Raw genomic sequence first — 16,023 nt, 5'->3', positions numbered from 1 at the left:
TGAGCCCTGCCAGGCCCTGACACCTGCTGACCCCTGACACCTGCTGAGCCCTGAGCCCTGCCGGGCCCTCACCCCTGCTGACCCCTGACACCTGCTGACCCCTGACACCTGCTAGCCTGCCCTGAGGGCATCCTGCACACCTGCCCAAGGACAAGACTGCCACCAGGCTCAGTGGACCTCGTTTAGAGACCTCGTCTATCCATTCATCTGTGCATGCACATCTGGAACATGCCTTTGAAGGGAGCCAGCGAGGCTACTGTCCCCTCCTCCCCGGCCGTGTCCCCAGAGCCCAGTGCCAGACCTGGCCCTCGGTGCCCAGCTAGCAAGGCTGGCCTGGGCCCTCTGAGGCCTTGTCGTCTCCACATCCCCTGGCCTCTGAAACAACTTTATCTCAGTAACTTTCAGGAAAACCACACTTTTTTTTTTTTTAATGAGATGAAAAAAAATCTACTGGCACACGACCAAAATACCTACAGATTAGCGGGCTTTGAAACCCCTTGCACTCACTCCCTTGTTAAACCCAGGAAACTAGGCATTGCTTTCAAGATACATTTCAAAAGCTTTGCAAGATGCTTTCTTAACACAAAAGTTAAGATTTAAACACTAATACCACTAATTCCCCTGCAAGCGAGCTTAAACAGCGCCCAATGGGAGATAACGAACGTTCCGTAGGAACCTCACGGAAAGGTGCATTATCAAACTTAACGATTTTTTTTGCATAATCTTGCCACTTAATAAGGCTACAGATAGTGTGCTGGAGAAGTTTTAATGTATTCGGCTTGGAATTCAGCTGTTGTTGAAGATGGTCTCTGTTCTTAAAGGATTAGTGTCTGGTGATGTTAGGGGCCCCGCGGACAGTAATTAACCAACAAGGGGTGGGGCGGACCTCGCTGGGCTCCCAGGGGTCCATGGCGGCGATGCGGAGCCCCCCACCCAGCTCCTCTCGCCCAGGACACACTGCCATGGCCTCTGCGGCCCCTGCTTGTCTGGATTTGGTCTGGAGAGCAGCTTCCGGCTCCCCTGCCCTGGAGGACCTCATTCCTGCCAGTGGGGACCGCTTGATCCTCAGAACAAAATGCATCCATGTCCCCAGCTTTTTCTGTGCGGCCGGTCAGCGCCGTGCCATCAGCTGCCCTCGCTCCCGGCATATGCCAGCTGGAGCTGATGGCACGGCGCTGACCACTGCTACCCTGGGGGCTGGAGACACAGAGGAGCCTGGGGGCGACCGCTTGGGGGACAGGGAGTCCCCCTGAGTTGGAGCCGGTCTCCTTGCAAACCCCAGGGCTGTACCACACCCCCCAGACAGGAAGGCGTTAGGAGGACCCCTCTGTGGTCGGGGCAGTGAAGCCCGGAGACGTGGTTGCACGGCTGCAAATACGCTCGGAGCGCCAACTCCGAGTGCGACGCGGGCTCACCGCTCACTGGAGCACGGGGCTCAAAGAACACTTAATTCCAGACTCGCTGATGTGTGGCTCTGTGTGCCCAGGGCCGTGGGGACAGCTAATCCGGACAGTCTTGCAGCCGAGAGTCTCCTATGGACGAGGGATCACCCTCAGGCCGGGGTCCAAAGGGCTCCTGTGTGCAGAACACAGACGCGCACGGGAGGGGGCTCGGCCCACACGCCAGCTCCACCCTGAGGCTCGGTGACGAGCTGGTGCACGTTTCCACGGTCTCGGTGGCCAGAGCTCCACGCCGAGGGTTCCATCTGCCTGGCCATCTACGCTGCACTGTCCACCACAGGTGGCTGAGGGGAATGGGGGACCCACACAGGAGCCCCTGACTACTGTGAGGGAGCCACGTGACGCCAGGCACCGGCGTGTGTTCAGATCGACACGTGCTCGGCACTGGCAGCAAACCAAGAGGTTCCCCGCACGTGTACGGCCCGCAAGGCCCCCTCGGGTGCTCCCGGCCCATCCCAGCGGCCCTCTTGAGGGGGTCAGACACACAGATGTCTGCCATCTCCTGGGCAACCCACGGCCCCAAGCCCGGCCGGGCCCTGGCTGCACCCCGAGGCTGGGGCAGCTCTGCCGGCCAAGAGCAGCCCCCGGACCCCCAGGGTCGTCCCTGTGAGTCCCCGAGAGACACAGACATCACTCCAGGGATGGAGAAAGCACAGCTTCGAGGGGGTTGGTAAGATGCCTCTGTTTTCTGGCATTTGTCATGATCACCCTCCTAGGAAACCATGGCTCTGTAAGAGCTACGTCTTGAGTAACAAGAAAAGCAACAGAAATAGCTAAAAGTAATAGCCTCGCGGACCGAGGGCTCCTGAGGTGCGGGCACCGCGCTATGAGCTGCCCACGCCCCCACCCCGCAATCTCGGGGGCCCTTCATCACCGTATCGCAGCCGGGGCAGGGCGGCCAGGAGCACCCCGACTTTACAGACTGGGAAGGGGAGGCCCAGGAGGGCAAGGCCACGGCCACAGCTGGCCAGTGCCCCGGCTGGCTGGTGGCGAGGATTCCACGGTGCCCTGTGGTCAGACCCCCAGCTTGCAGAGCACGCCGCCCTGGAGATGGTGCAGGCGGCGGGGAGGGGGAGGTCTGGGAATAAAAGTGCCGTTTCCAGCAGTCGGTCACTTGAGATGCGGATCAGAGGGTCAGGTGGAATGTTTCTCTCGACTAAATAACTAGCCAGACGCAGCCCTGCAGGCCCCAGGCCCCCCCACCAGCCCCATCAGCCCAGCTGCGCAGCCCCCAGCCTGCTCGGCTCCGGGCTCCCACCTGCTGGGGAGGGATGGCCCCTGTAAGCCTTCGGCCAGACCCATCTCCTCACCTGAAAATCCACTTCCCTGACATCTGCCGATGTCATTCGCTGAGCCCCACGCGGCCTTGGGCAAGTCCCTCTCCCACCGGGCCTCAGTGTGCCCGGTACAAGGAAGCGGCCACACCAGACGCTTTCCCACCGCCTCCATCTCCAGCAGTTCTGAGTCTGAGGCTCCTTTTACAAGCAAACCCCAAGGCCTGCCAGTGACACGAGTGTGGGCCCAGGCCGGCCTGTGCACACGGCGTCACTCCGGGAAATTCGGCAGGTGATGCTCTGATGGGACCAGCCACTTGGGCCCACTATGGCTCCTGCCTGGGTCCATGCGGACACGCCCTCCCGCGGCTGCAGGCAACTCGGTCGTCCTGTCTCCCTTCCGTCACTCAGCAAGCTCCGAGGAAGCCCCTGTGCCCAGGACGTCAAGGGCTGGATCTCCATCACATGGACCAGACTTCACACATGATCAGCCCCAGGGGCCCCGCCCGGCGAGTCCCACGGCCTCCCCTGGAACCTCCCAAGTTCAGTCCCAGAAAACACATGGGCATCGGGGGAGCACCACAAATGCTCCCTTCGCTGTGTTGACTGCTAAGTTTTCCAGGAAATTCTGTTGGCACTGGCGCTCCCACACCCCAGAGCCCCGGGGGGCCGATCCCAGCCTTTCGGCACCCAAAGTGCATCCACACGAGGACAGGACGGGAGGCGGGAAGAAGCTGCAGACACCAGCCCGCCTGCCCGCAGCTGTGTCGAGAACCTTCAGCCCAAGGCAGCGGCTGGGAGGCGGGAGGCATGGACCCCGGGCCCGGGCAGGGTGGAAGGGCAGCCTCGCCCACACACGCTGTCCGAAAGGCAAGGGATGCTCTAGCGGCGCCTGCTGGCCTAACCGCCAGCCCCGGACCCCGCCGCCCTCTGGTCTAGGCACGAAGAACACAAGTCCTCAAGGTCGTAGACGGTGAGCCCAGACTGCACCGAGCGACCACGGGCTCCCAGGACTGTCACCTGGGATGGGGGGAGGGGGTCAGTGACTGATGGGACGGGGCGAGCTGGTCCCTGGAAGGACGTTGGCTCAGGACCCACAGACTCCCGGGTCAGCACTCCCACCTCCCAGGGAGCCCCCGCCACGTGTGCAGGCAGACACCAGCTACTCCTGGACCACGTGCTGCACCATACCCCCGGTCACTTCTCCAGCGGCTGAAGGGAGCTTCCGGCCACGAGGCTCGGCTGCGCTCCCGTGGGAAGGGTGTCCTTTTTGAGACAGAGGGTGGCATGTCCCGGGCCATCGAGAAACACGCCTGCGGAGGACAACGCCCACTGACGGCTTCATCAAGCCCCCCGCCCCCTTCAGCCACCTCGCCCTCCTCACCTCTGACCTCTGGGGAACCGCATGTGAGTGGACAAGTGTCCAGCACCCAGGGAGACGACCCCTCACCTTGCAGCACAGGTGTGGGAGCTGCCATGCCCGCCAAGGGCACAGGGAGGCCACTGGCCCAGCAGGCCACCTCCAGGCGCTCTTGGTCTGTCCCCACCTTCTGATTCCACCGCCTGGGCACACGCTGGCCCTCCCTCACCTGGACCTCCCCATGGCCACCTCTCGTGTCCCTGTCTCCTCCCCAAACCAGCAAGAGGCCTCTGTCCACAGTGAGGCCGCCCTCAGGACCTCCCAACACCTCTGCGCCCTCCCCCACGGTCAAACCTCAAGGCATCACAGGCCGCCCTCCAGGTGGCTGGCCGCATCAGATGCCCTCCCACGACAGGCCGGGGAAGCAGGATCCCGACGGGAAGCCTGCAATGGGGCCTGGGGGCTGCTCTCCTGCTCCCCGAATCTCTGGCTCTCATGGTGCTTTCCACCCAAGAGGAACCGCCTTCCATTCTAGAAGATTCCTCAGGGAAAGCACCCCCTCTTTCCTGCCTACACCTTCCCAGCCACAGTGGGAAATTAACTCGATACCCAGAATCCTGCATTTCGCTCTCATCGCCAAGCCACACACTTCATGAAAAAGAAATATGCGAGGTTCAACCAACATGAGTCAACACATCAGGATGACTTGGGAATCAAAAGAATAAACGTTACAAACACATTTTTAATAACGTGCTGGGTAACTGTTAAGTTGGCAACAGACTATTCCAAATGGAATCCAACGTGCCTTGGGGGAGGCCAGGCACCAATGCCAAAGTGGCTTTCACAAATTTCTTTAAAAAAAGAGAGAAAGAAAAGAAAAAAACAAATAACTTTCAAATGGACACGTGCCGTCCATGAGCAGAGGCAGCGTCCTGGACCCATGCGGTTAGCTCAGCCTGCAGACGGCAGGCACAGTGTGGGTGGGACAACAGGACCTCCAAATGCAGGATGCAGGGGTCTCCCAGGGCTGCCCCTTCCATCAGGGATCAACGGGGTTCAGGCAGGGAGGAAGCCCTGCTCCACTCCACACTCCTACAAACTGTACTGGCCCCCAGCCCCCGGGAGAACCCCAAACACAGGCAAGACCCAGACTGGAAGGAAGCTGGTGCTTGTTGCTCTAAGATCTGCAAGACCTCTGGCCCTGGTGATGGTGTTAGTGCCCAGGCACAGGGGCGCATCCTCTTCCACCCCACCATGGGGTGAGCGGAACAGTGGACCCCGAAGATGGGTCTACCCAGAACCTCAGAACGTGGTTTTATCTGGAATAGATGTCCTTGCAGATACAGTGAAGGCTCCCAGGATGCGATCGTCTGGATCTGGGTGGGGCCTAAATCCAAGGACCAGTGTCCTGATAAGAGAGACGAAGATCTGAGACACAGGGAGAACGACACGTGACAGCAGGCAGGGACTGGAGTGATGGGGCCACAAGCCCAGGAAAGTCAGGGTCGTTTGGAGCCACCAGAAGTGGGAAAGAGGCCTGGAAGGAACCCACCCTGCGACGTCCTGACCTGGACTTCTGGCCTCCAGAAGGAGAAGACAATACATGTCTGTTCTTCAAGCCCCCCCACCCCGCCTCCAGTCATGGTCCTTTGTGACGGCAGCCCCAGGAAGCTGACCGCCCACCTCTCCATGACAGGGTCCACCGTGGAGTCCACGTCCCGCATCTGAGGGAGGCCCCTTCGTCCTCAGCTGGCCTGGACACCAAGGAAGTGACCACAATTCCTGGAGCGCAGGCCTGAGATGACCCCCACACGCCCACACAACATTCCGGAGCCCCTGCTGCCTGCACAGCCTCAGATCCGCGCCCACCAGCCTCCCGCGCCCCACTCCTTGCCTCAGCCTGTTCGCCGGGGCAGGCACTCAGTAGGTGCTTAATAAACATGCATCCCAGCAGCTCAGCATTTCCACCGCAGCCCACCACACAGAAAGTCCCTATGCAGCTGGAAAGGAACTGTCCTTCTCCTGTACGTGGGAAGGCAGAGCCACGGCCGTAAATAGAAGGTAACCATAAAAATATACACACGACCATTAAAATGAAAAATGCCCACCAAGCCCAAACAAAGCCATCTCGTATGCACAACGTACGTGCCCTGGCTTTGGGAAACGCTGATTTATGGGCGGAGGCGCATTGAGAACTTCCCCCCCCCCCCCCCCAGCCCCACCGCCGGGGAACTCGGCTTCTGCTTCAACCTGAAACTCAGTGGCCATCACACCCGTGGGTTCAGGTGCCAGGTGGGAAACCGTATCTTTGCCAGAACGCTGATGGAGCACCTGCCCGTCCAGGCCTCCTCGGGACACAAGGTGGAGGTGAGACCCCTGCACCCCTGGCACAGGTGGCACAGGTGATTCAGCTCCTCCTGGCCGGTGCTCCCTCCATCACCCCTGTGTGGCCTGTCGGGTTCCTGTGGTCACCGTAAAAATGATCGCAAACCACAGAAATGCATTCTCCCAAGTCCTGGAAGCCATAGGTTCAAGGTCATGGCGTGGGCAGGGTCATGCTCTCTCTGGAGTCTGTGGGGGAGGGCTCTGCCCACCTCCTGCAGCCTTGGGAGGCTGCGAGCCTCCCTGGGCTTGTGGACACATCACCTGTCTCTGCCTCCATCTTCGCGTGGCCTCTCCCTGCATCTCTTCTAAGGACACTTGTCCTTGGATAGAGGGTAGACCTGGATCCAGGACAATCTCATCTGGAGAATCTGACCTTCACTACACCTGCAGAGACCCTGCCTCTGAATCTGGCCACGTCCACAGCTTCTGGGTGGACCCGTCCTTCGGGACCACCACGCGACCCCTCAGCTGTGCATTTCTCAGGGGGCACACACTGCAGCTTCTGCTCTGCTCGGCACATATATGGTCCCACCGGACCCGCCAGCCCCAGCACACAGCCCGTGCCCGGCATACAGCAGGCGCTCGATACGTGCACCACACTGTGTGGGCGTGTCTAGCCAGGCCGTCACCCAGGCAACTGGCCCCAGGAGCTCCCTGGGGAGGGAGGGCTCAGGAGGAGGCTGTGGGTTTGCAAAGCACAGCTATTTATCAGCGAGGTCTGGGCTGCTGTCAGTGAAGCACATCGGAGGGCCTGCTTGGCCGCTCCTGTGATCAGAGAAGAAGAGAGGTAATTGGCTAATAAAATCCGCCTTCTCTAGGCACAAGCTGACTTTGAAAAGAGTGTGTGTTTTAAAGTCTGCACACCCTCCTCCAGAATCGCAGGGGAGAGCACAGGGCCAAGGGCGGACGTGTGTGTTAGGCCTGGGGCTTCGGCAGGGTCCTCAGGGAGAGTCCCAGAGGGCAGCATGCTTGCCCGAGCCCGGAGCCTTCCAGAACACAGCCTCCTGCCCAAACCAGGGGCTCTGGAGGCTGGGGGCCAGCGGCAGAGGGGGCCGCCCTCGGCAGGTCCAGCCTTAGGCCCCTGCGGGACTCTGCTGTCACACCAGGAGACCAGGGCCCAGAGCCAGCCACTGGCACCCAGAGGCCACAGCCCAATCCCTGCCGTCTCACCCCAAGTCCAGTGCAGGGTGGGGAACACAGGGGCCGACGGTCAATGTTGAGGATGGTGCCCACCCTGCCTGAGACCTCGGGTGGCCCCCAAGCCAGGGAGCCGGTGCCCGAGGTACCCGCCAGGGCCGTGAGCTGATGGACGGAGGCCTCCAGGGCTGCCCTCGGGGTGACCACCCCGTGCCCTCCAAGGCCCGAGCCATCACTGACCAGAAGTCCACGGAGGTCAGTGCAGTGAAGGCCACAGTGGCCCTTCCAGCACCCGCTGTGCTCCCCCAAAGCCTGCCCAAGGTGCCATTTGAGTGTCCCTGGGTCACAGCTGCCTTCGAGGCGGCCAGCACGCGGCTGGAGAGGCACCGCCCTGACCGTCCTGTCCCGCCCCTGGGAAGGCCCGAGCCTGTCCAGGTCCTCCCAGCCCGTCTCAGCCACCGAGAGCATCTTGGCCTGGACGCCGCAGGTCGCGTCACACCTGCAGGGTTTTCATCTGACAGAGCAGTTAGACTCGCACGTGCCACTGGGGGAAGGAAAGGGGAGCAAATAGACATGGGCCTGTGGACCGGAAAGGCCGGACCCGGGGTTGCCCACCCCCAAGGGTGGGCCGTGAGGACCACCAGGTGCACCCACACCCCGAGGCCTGGCCTGGCCACAGCCGTGTGACTCCATCCACGGGGCTGGGTCTCAGCCACGATGCCCCACTCAAGTCCCCGGAGCCGTGATCTGAGTCTGTGACCTGCTTTCTCCAAGGACATTCATGCTGAAAGGGCACATGGAGGTGGTCTGGGCAGTGCCCCCCGAGCTCCCCCGGCAGCCAGAGGGGCTGGGGCACAGGGCAGGCCTCCCTCCCGCTCCCTGAAAAGTTGTGTCTGGACAAAGCAGTGACGTGACCCATGGAGGACCTTATGGAAATCACCGTGGACACCATCAAGGTCACACAGCCGGGCGTGGCAGCGTGCACGCAGGGCGGCCTCGGAGACACCACCGGACGGTGCGACCAAGCACGTGGCCCGGCTTCCGCCCTGGGCCGTCTGGGCGTCGTGGGCAGCCAGTGGCAGAAGCAGCCGCCCGCCACGTGGACTGCAGGAAGAGGATGATCCAGCAGATTTTCTGGGGGTGCTCCCCCCCTGCAAACATGTGCCCAACCCCCTCCAGAGGGGTGGTCCCGCGTCCAGCCCCCAGCCCTTCACCCACACAGAGACACCCCAGTGCCTGGAAGCAAGGGGCTGGTCCTTCTTGCCACCCGGGTCACGGCTGGGGAATGGGGTCGGCCGAGAGCACCATCCCTCCACCGCCAGCCCCTGTGCTGCGGCAGTGTCCAGTGAGCCCCCGCTCCCCGCAGCTGTGGGCCACCCGCGCGGACAGCATCTCAGCCCCACGCCGCCGGTACAAGTCAGCCCGCCGTCAGGCCTAAGTAACGCAGAGGAAGTGGGCAGGTCCCAGCCTTCCTGCCCCTGACTCTCCAGGGCCGCTCGGAGATGGAGACTCCGTCAGGGAGGGCAGGGCTTCAGTCAAGCCTGGTCAGTGGACTCCAAACCCCGGCAGGCCCCCGGCCACCCCCGCTCACCAGGCTCTCAGGGCCCACGCTTGCTTCTGGTTCTCTCCTGGGCCATCTCCCCCAGGAACACGGCCCAGACCCTCAGTCTGATGGGTCCCAGAGGGGTCCTGCAGGGGCTGGGCTCGTCCCCCGCCCCTTCAGCTGTCCTGGGCTCCCCCTTCTTTTTGGGAGGCCCTCTCTGCGGAGATGGTTCTGAAGAGCCTGCCACCCTGCTCAGAGATAGGACACAGGTTGGGCCGGCAGTCAGAGCCCTCGGTAGGGACGGACGGAGGGCCCTGACCTTCCCCGAGGACTCCTTGGAGCCAGGGCCCAGCGTCCCAGAAAGTGCTGGCGGCCACAGCCGAAGCCTCCCAGGCTGGGTCAGCTGGAGGACGAACCTCCGAGGGGCAGGGGGTGGGGTGTGGACCTAGGCCGAGGCTCGAGCCCCTGGTGGCGATTCCACCCGAGATCAGCGAACGTCCTTCTCAGCTAAGCGAGTCTGGGTGGAGCGGCCCGTCTGTCCATGTCAAGATCACCCAGAGCAACAGTTTCTACGATCCCTTCCAGCCTGCCGAGGAGGACACTGAGGGTCCCAGTGGCCCAGTGACTTGCCTGATATCACACTGCCACCCAGCTTCCTAATCCCACAGGCCATCTGCACAAGCACATGTGAGCCACTGGCTAGGCGCTGAGTCGGCGAGGCAGGCATCAGGATGTGTGAGGGGAGATGGATGTAAGACCGGGCTGCCACTTGCCCCCGGATCCAAGCAGAGAAAAAGTGAGCCCATACGTCAGCCCACGTCCCTTTGACCTCTGTGACCTGCGCCTGTCCTTGGACGTCGCCAGGCCTCGCCTGCTTCATCTGTGAAAATAAAGAACAGCACGTGGCCGCTCTGAAAGGCACCCCGCAGGGTGTCGGGTGCAGGGACAGGACCGCAGGGGCCAGGAAGCGGAGATGGAGGCCTTACCCTCTGCTCCCCGCCTCCGGGCTGCGGGCTGCATCACACGTGTGTGTGTGTGTGTGTGTGTGTGTGTGTGTGTGTCCATTCACACCTGTGTGCCTGTCCATGTGTGCATGTGTTTACATGTTTGTATGTTACACGTGTGTGTGCCTGTGTGTGCACACAGGAACAGACTTGATGAAAGGAAAGATGAAAGGAAAACGTCACAGGAGGGCAAGCTGGTCACCCCTACAGTAGGGCGGTGACTGCAGGGGTCATCAACGTGCACCTCTAAGGAGCCCTAAGTCCATTTATTAAATGTGTGTGTGAACAACAGCACGTGTTACAAACAGATGCATAATTACTTACTTTACATCATCCGTTACATAGGTTCATATTATACTCCATGCCTTTCCTGTAACGATTTACTGACGTGTAAGTGCAGGGATACAGGGACGGCTCTGATTCTAGATCAAGTTCACTGAATTGATTCTAGATCAAGTTCACAATGTACCTCACCTACTTCACGTGCCGAAGGGCATCACGTATAACGCACGTGAGAGTTTAGCGAACGTCACCACATCCACGCACACATTCACACACAGCAAACGTCAGCAGTGTTCCATGTATCGCCAGGGACCCACCATGACCCGCCTCCTCCAGGCCCTGGCGGCCCTCCACCAGGGAGGGGACCTGGCCGTCGCACTGCCCCCTCTCTGCTGGTGCCGTGCACAGGGCTGCGTCCCCAGGATGGGCAGACATCCTGGTGTCAGACCCCTGAGCTGGTACTCGCATGGTCCCCTGCACGGCTCCCCAACGCCCTCAGGGCGGAAGCCAGGCGGGGCCTGAAGAACGTCCAGAGCTGCGGTGGGGGCGTCAGGCTAACAGCGGCCCTCCTGAGTGTGCACGTGTGTGCCCAGGCCCTGGGGAGTGTGACAGCAGCCAGGCCACGCCGCAGGGGCCCTCACGCCTGAACAGTCGCCCCTGTGTCCAGTCCCCTTCTGCTTTCACTTTTGCGGCTGTCAGGCACTCAGCAACGAGGCTCCCATTACGGCGAGTGTGGGTTTTATGCAGATCCTTCGTCGTGGAAATGGTAGGAAATGATGATAAAGGAGCTGGGCTATTTTTCACGCCTTTTCGATGCCACCCCGCCTCCCCGGCAACCAGTCCCACTCACCTGGCCTCGCAAATAAACTCTGCTTGGGGGCAGGGGAGGAAGCCTGATCAGCTCCCTCCGCATGCGGCCCAGAGACTCAGGCTGGGCACCCTGCAGCCGGCAGGGAGGTCTGGGTGGGTGGCCGGAAGCATCTGGAATGCAGGCCCCAAGCATCTGTCCCCGACTCTCCTCTGCTATCACAGCCTCTGAGAATGATCTGGGTATAGCCTGGGCTCCAAAACTGCTCCCATTCTCAGAAGCCTGACATGGGGTCCACAGCCCTTGCCCACAGTGGGCGATCCGCACACACCTGCCCCCTTGTGCCCCTGGGACCCCCAGATGTGTTACAACTGGGATGATCTTTGGATCCAGCAAACATTTCCGATGGACTCCAAGGTACCAGGAACTCTGCTATGTCAGTCCTAAGACCTCTGTCCACATCTTAAACTCACAGATGTAACAAACACAGTACGCTGTAACACTGTACTAACTACTGATCTCGTAACGACTACAGCAATTAATGACCAGCGCGCAGAGCCATGACAGTTAACAGAAGACCGTGAAGGGACTGTTCGTGGTTAAGCGTGCGCCTTCCCAGCCGCCGGGTCCCAGAATTCCGCTTCACTTCCAGAATGAAGAGCTAACTAAATAAATAAAAGTCGAATCCTGTTTGCTCAACAGTTGGCCCTCAGAGCAGCTGTCCAATTCAGAAGGCAGCGGCGATTCAGAAAGGACCTCTGGAATCGAGGCCGGGTCCACTGCAAGGGCAGCCAGACACACATGCTCGTCTCCCGAAACACGTTCTCAATAGGAACACGCGAAGGCTGTGAACAACACGCCCACCTCCTCCCAGGCTCCCCTGCCCCCAAAAGGAGTGAAGGAGACAGACAGACCTCAGGTCCTCACCTCCAGGAACAAGCCAAACGGCCCATCGCCCTGCCTCTCTGTGGAGTGGTTACTGTTCTTGTTCCATCAGCAGCAACATGAAAGCTGTCATCTGTGCAGTAACTGAAAGGCTTGGAGAAAAATATCTTAAAGTCTATGGTAGAGGGAGATGGAAAATATTTTTTCTAATTCTGGCCGTTTCCTTAAGGCTGTGTTCTGAGACCAAGCGCAGTTAGGGAGAGAAAAGGGTGTCTCTCCTCTGCCCTCTCCCAGTGCACCACCACGCCGATGCTCTGCCCCCAACTCCGATTAAGAGGCTGTATTTGAAATCCGGTTGCCCAGACTGCCCCCTCCCGCCCCACCTGGACTGTAGTTCACAAGCACAGGGCATGTCAGGCTGCATCCGAACGCAAAGGACGGCTCTGGCTTTCCAGAGGAGGGTCAGGGTGTCCCGAGCGGCGAGCAGCAGAAGGAACTACCCTGGTCCCTGAGCCCCCACACCTCACGCCGTGGCCGTGGCCGTGACCGGGGCCTTTCTCACCAGCCCTCCAGCCGTCCAGGCCAGGCCCGATGCGACAGGCAGGACGCTCTCACAAAGACCGGCCCAGCCAAGGCTGCAACTAGGGACCACAATACGCCTCTCTCTCGTCCACAGCCCTATTCATCTTCACCAACAGTGGGAGACAGACTGGCCAGAGGGGGACGGATTAGCCACGAGGTGACCCGCATCTCCGCACAAAAGGCAAAGTGTGGAAAAGCGGCTCCCTGGGTCCCCCATTCTTCACCTCTGAAAAAACCTGATTCAAGGAAATGGCTATTTAAACAGCCCTTTCCCACTCGTCCACAGACAACAAGTCACAATTGTCCGTCCGCCCGCCTCGCTGCCTCGCTCCCTCCCTCCCTCCCTCCCGCTGGCCAGCACACCACTGGAAGGAAGTGGCCTGGAACCTGCAGCCTCCAGCCGGGAAGGGCCTGTGTCTCCCCTGCATCCAGGGTGGGCCCGCCACCCTCCCAGCGCCTGCCCGGGGCTCCTGACCCCAAAGGGCGGGAAGGGCAGCTCAGAGAGGACAGGGCTGCTCTCCAGGTCTGGCCTTTCATCAGAGGCATGCAGCAAAGGGCACTGCATCCCAGAAAGCAAGTACGTGACGTTGCAGGGTGGGCCCCATCCCGGGAAGCACGGACATGACATTTCAGGGCGGACGCACGGCACTTCCAAGAATCCCAGAGGGTTGTGCAAACACTCAGACTTCCCCTGAGCACCGCCAGAACGCGTACCTGCTCCCGGCCCCGTGTCCCACCTTCCTGTCTCCACACCGTCTTCAAGAACGTTGAGGAGCCTCTAGCCCCTCCAGAGTAAATGCTGAGGTTTCTGTGCAGGGCTCTCCAATAGCCCATCCACAGAACACACCACACTCTCAGAGCAAGCCTAGTCTCTAATACGCTGGCCTGCCCCACACACAGATTCTTCAAATCCAAGACGTAAACACTCTGTTCTCTTCACCAAAACGTACGTCTTGACCTTAAGATGCGGGGCGTCAGGAGGACGGCAGTGCCCCGTAAAGACAGCAGGAGCGGTCAGCTCCCAGCAGGCGAGCAGAAGGGAACAGTCCAGCCCCAGGCTGTCAGAGCTCCACTCCCTTGCTAAGGCAGCTTGAAAATCATGGAAGACGCCCCTCATCACAGGAACTCCCACAGAGCCAGGCCCTTTCGACCTCAGAAGCAGTGAACACAGGAGTCCCCCTTTCAAAATGAATTTCCCCCGAGAGGAAGATCAGGGGAGGGAAGGGTGAGGGCCTGCGGCCCAGGAAGGCTCAGCTGTGCAGGGACCCCCGGCCACCTGGCAGAGGACACAGCCAAGATCAGATCTTAGGAGGCTTGCCAGCCCCAGGGGACCAGCCACCCCCAGCAGAACCGTCCTCTCCTGAAGCAAGTCAGCAAGCCGGTCGGTGGTGGACGGCTGGCCTCCAGCTCAGCGGAAACACCAGGCCCTCTCAGGGCAGGCCAGGCCTGCAGCAGCCCCTGGGACAGTCCCCTCTCCATTCAGGGCCTGGACTCAAAGTCAAGGGAAGGAAAAGGACACCGGGCCAACGGAGCAGGTGACGGACCGAGGCTGGCCTCCTACACCTACCTGCTTCCCCAGGAAGCCAGAGGCAGCTCGTTAGCTAGTCAGGGAAGCAGCTGAATGTTGCCAACCCTTCCTTTGTAAGAGCCACGAGCTAATGAGGATCTGCCCACACTCCAGGCCACAGCAGCTCTGAGCTCGGCCGGTGTTCCCTCATGGCCAGGGGCAGCAGCAGGCAGCGCTGGGGGTAAGGTGCCTGCGGGCAAGGGCACTGCTAGCTGCAGGCAGACAGTGGGTGCTGCCTGGGCCGTGAGTGCCTGGGTCGGCTGTTCCAGAAAGGCCAGCCAGGCTGAGCCCACGGTGCACCAGGGTAGCCCTCCTCCAGGAGAGCTGGCCTTCGAGCCAGGAAGTTTCCAGGAGTGCCCAGGGTACTCGGGCAGCCACCCACCACGACCATACCAGCCCGCGTACTCCTGCCCTGGAACCCTGAGGCAGGGCTACCCCTCCCACAGATTCCTCCGGCTGCGCCGGTCCCACTATCAACTTGCACGACTCAAGCAAGTCCCAAGAACGGGATCCTAAAGAGCGCCCCGCTCTCAAGCAGGCACCGGGAGGGCAGGGGGGCCGGACGTGGTGCGGGGCCAGCTGCTCTGGCTGTCAAGTCCCTGCTCCTAGAGCCCGCGGGTCCTGGACTCGTCCGGAAGGCGGCGTGGAGAGCGGGATGCGGGCGCGCAGGCCTCGCCCTGGGCTCCCGCCGCCCGGGCCCCGAGTCAGGCCCGCCAGGATGGAGCGCGGGTGCCATCTACCGAAGGCCCGCGGAGAGCGGCCGGGCGCCGCTGCCAACGAGCCGTGCGGGGCAGGGGACGGCACAGCAGCCCGGGAACGGGCCGGAGCCCCGGCGGCGCGAGAGCCACCGAGGTCGCCGCGCCAAAACCCCGCCGCGCGCCACCTCGGACCCCCGATGTGAGCGGAGCGGCAGGGTCCGTGCCGGCCGCCCGGGCCCCGCAGTAGCGCCAGGCCGGCCGGGCCGAGAGCGGCGGCGGTGGCGGCGGAACGTGCTGGAAGCCAGGCGCGCGGGGGACAATTACCTTCTTTCAGGAACTGCGCGTGAATCACCAGGACGAGGAAGCAGCAGAGCGCGGCCCCCGCGAGTGCCCAGAGCGCCTTCAAGAGCTGCATCGCGGAGTGCCCACTCGGCCGACGCCCCCCTAGTCGAGCAGCGAAGGTCCAGGCGCCGCATCAGCGCCCCGCTGGGTGCAGCCGCCGCGGCCGCCCGCTCGCGCCCTCCATCCGCGCCAACGCCGCGCTCCGCCGCGACTGGAGGCGCCGCTCCGGGAGCCGGGCTGTGTCTTTTTGGGCAGGGGGAGGGGAGGGGAGCGGGCGGGGGCGCGGGGAGGGGGCGGGCGGGGCGGGGAGGTTAGCACCGAGGCTCTGGCCGCGGCGGCCGCCCGGCCACCATCGCGGGCTGCGGGGCGCCGGGGGCCCGGGCGCGGGGGGACGGCCGCCGCGGCCCCATGAATCAGCCCCGCCGTCGCCCCCGGAGCCGCGCCGCCGGCAGGGCCCGGACGGCGGGCCGCAGATTGCGCAACGGCCCGGCCGCTGGCCGCCTGTCGCCTCCCGCCGCTGCCCGGCGTCGCCTTCCTCTCCAAAGCCGCTGCCGCCGCCGCGCTCGCTCCGGCCCGGGGCTCAGGGGGCCGCGCCGCCGCCGCGGAAAACCGGGCGCGGGGCCAGGGCTGCGCGCAGGGCGCGGGGCCGCCGCACCATCGCCGCCGCCGGGGCCCGCGCGGCCGGGCCCAGCCCGC

At 62.2% G+C, this 16,023-nt stretch overlaps 1 protein-coding gene across 2 annotated transcripts in view; it reads right to left on the bottom strand.

Moving 5' to 3' along the window:
* Window positions 1-16,023, bottom strand: part of TAFA5 (TAFA chemokine like family member 5) — a 191,178-nt gene that overhangs the window by 99,301 nt on the left and 75,854 nt on the right. The window lies entirely within an intron of this gene.

Source organism: Aethalodelphis obliquidens, unplaced genomic scaffold (genome assembly GCF_003676395.1).
Source record: "Aethalodelphis obliquidens isolate GAN/ISIS:26980383/991018 unplaced genomic scaffold, ASM367639v1 scaffold8, whole genome shotgun sequence".
Classification (NCBI taxonomy): domain Eukaryota; kingdom Metazoa; phylum Chordata; class Mammalia; order Artiodactyla; family Delphinidae; genus Aethalodelphis; species Aethalodelphis obliquidens.
The sequence above is the reverse complement of the archived record's forward strand: the minus strand, read 5'-3'. Positions and strand labels throughout refer to the sequence as shown.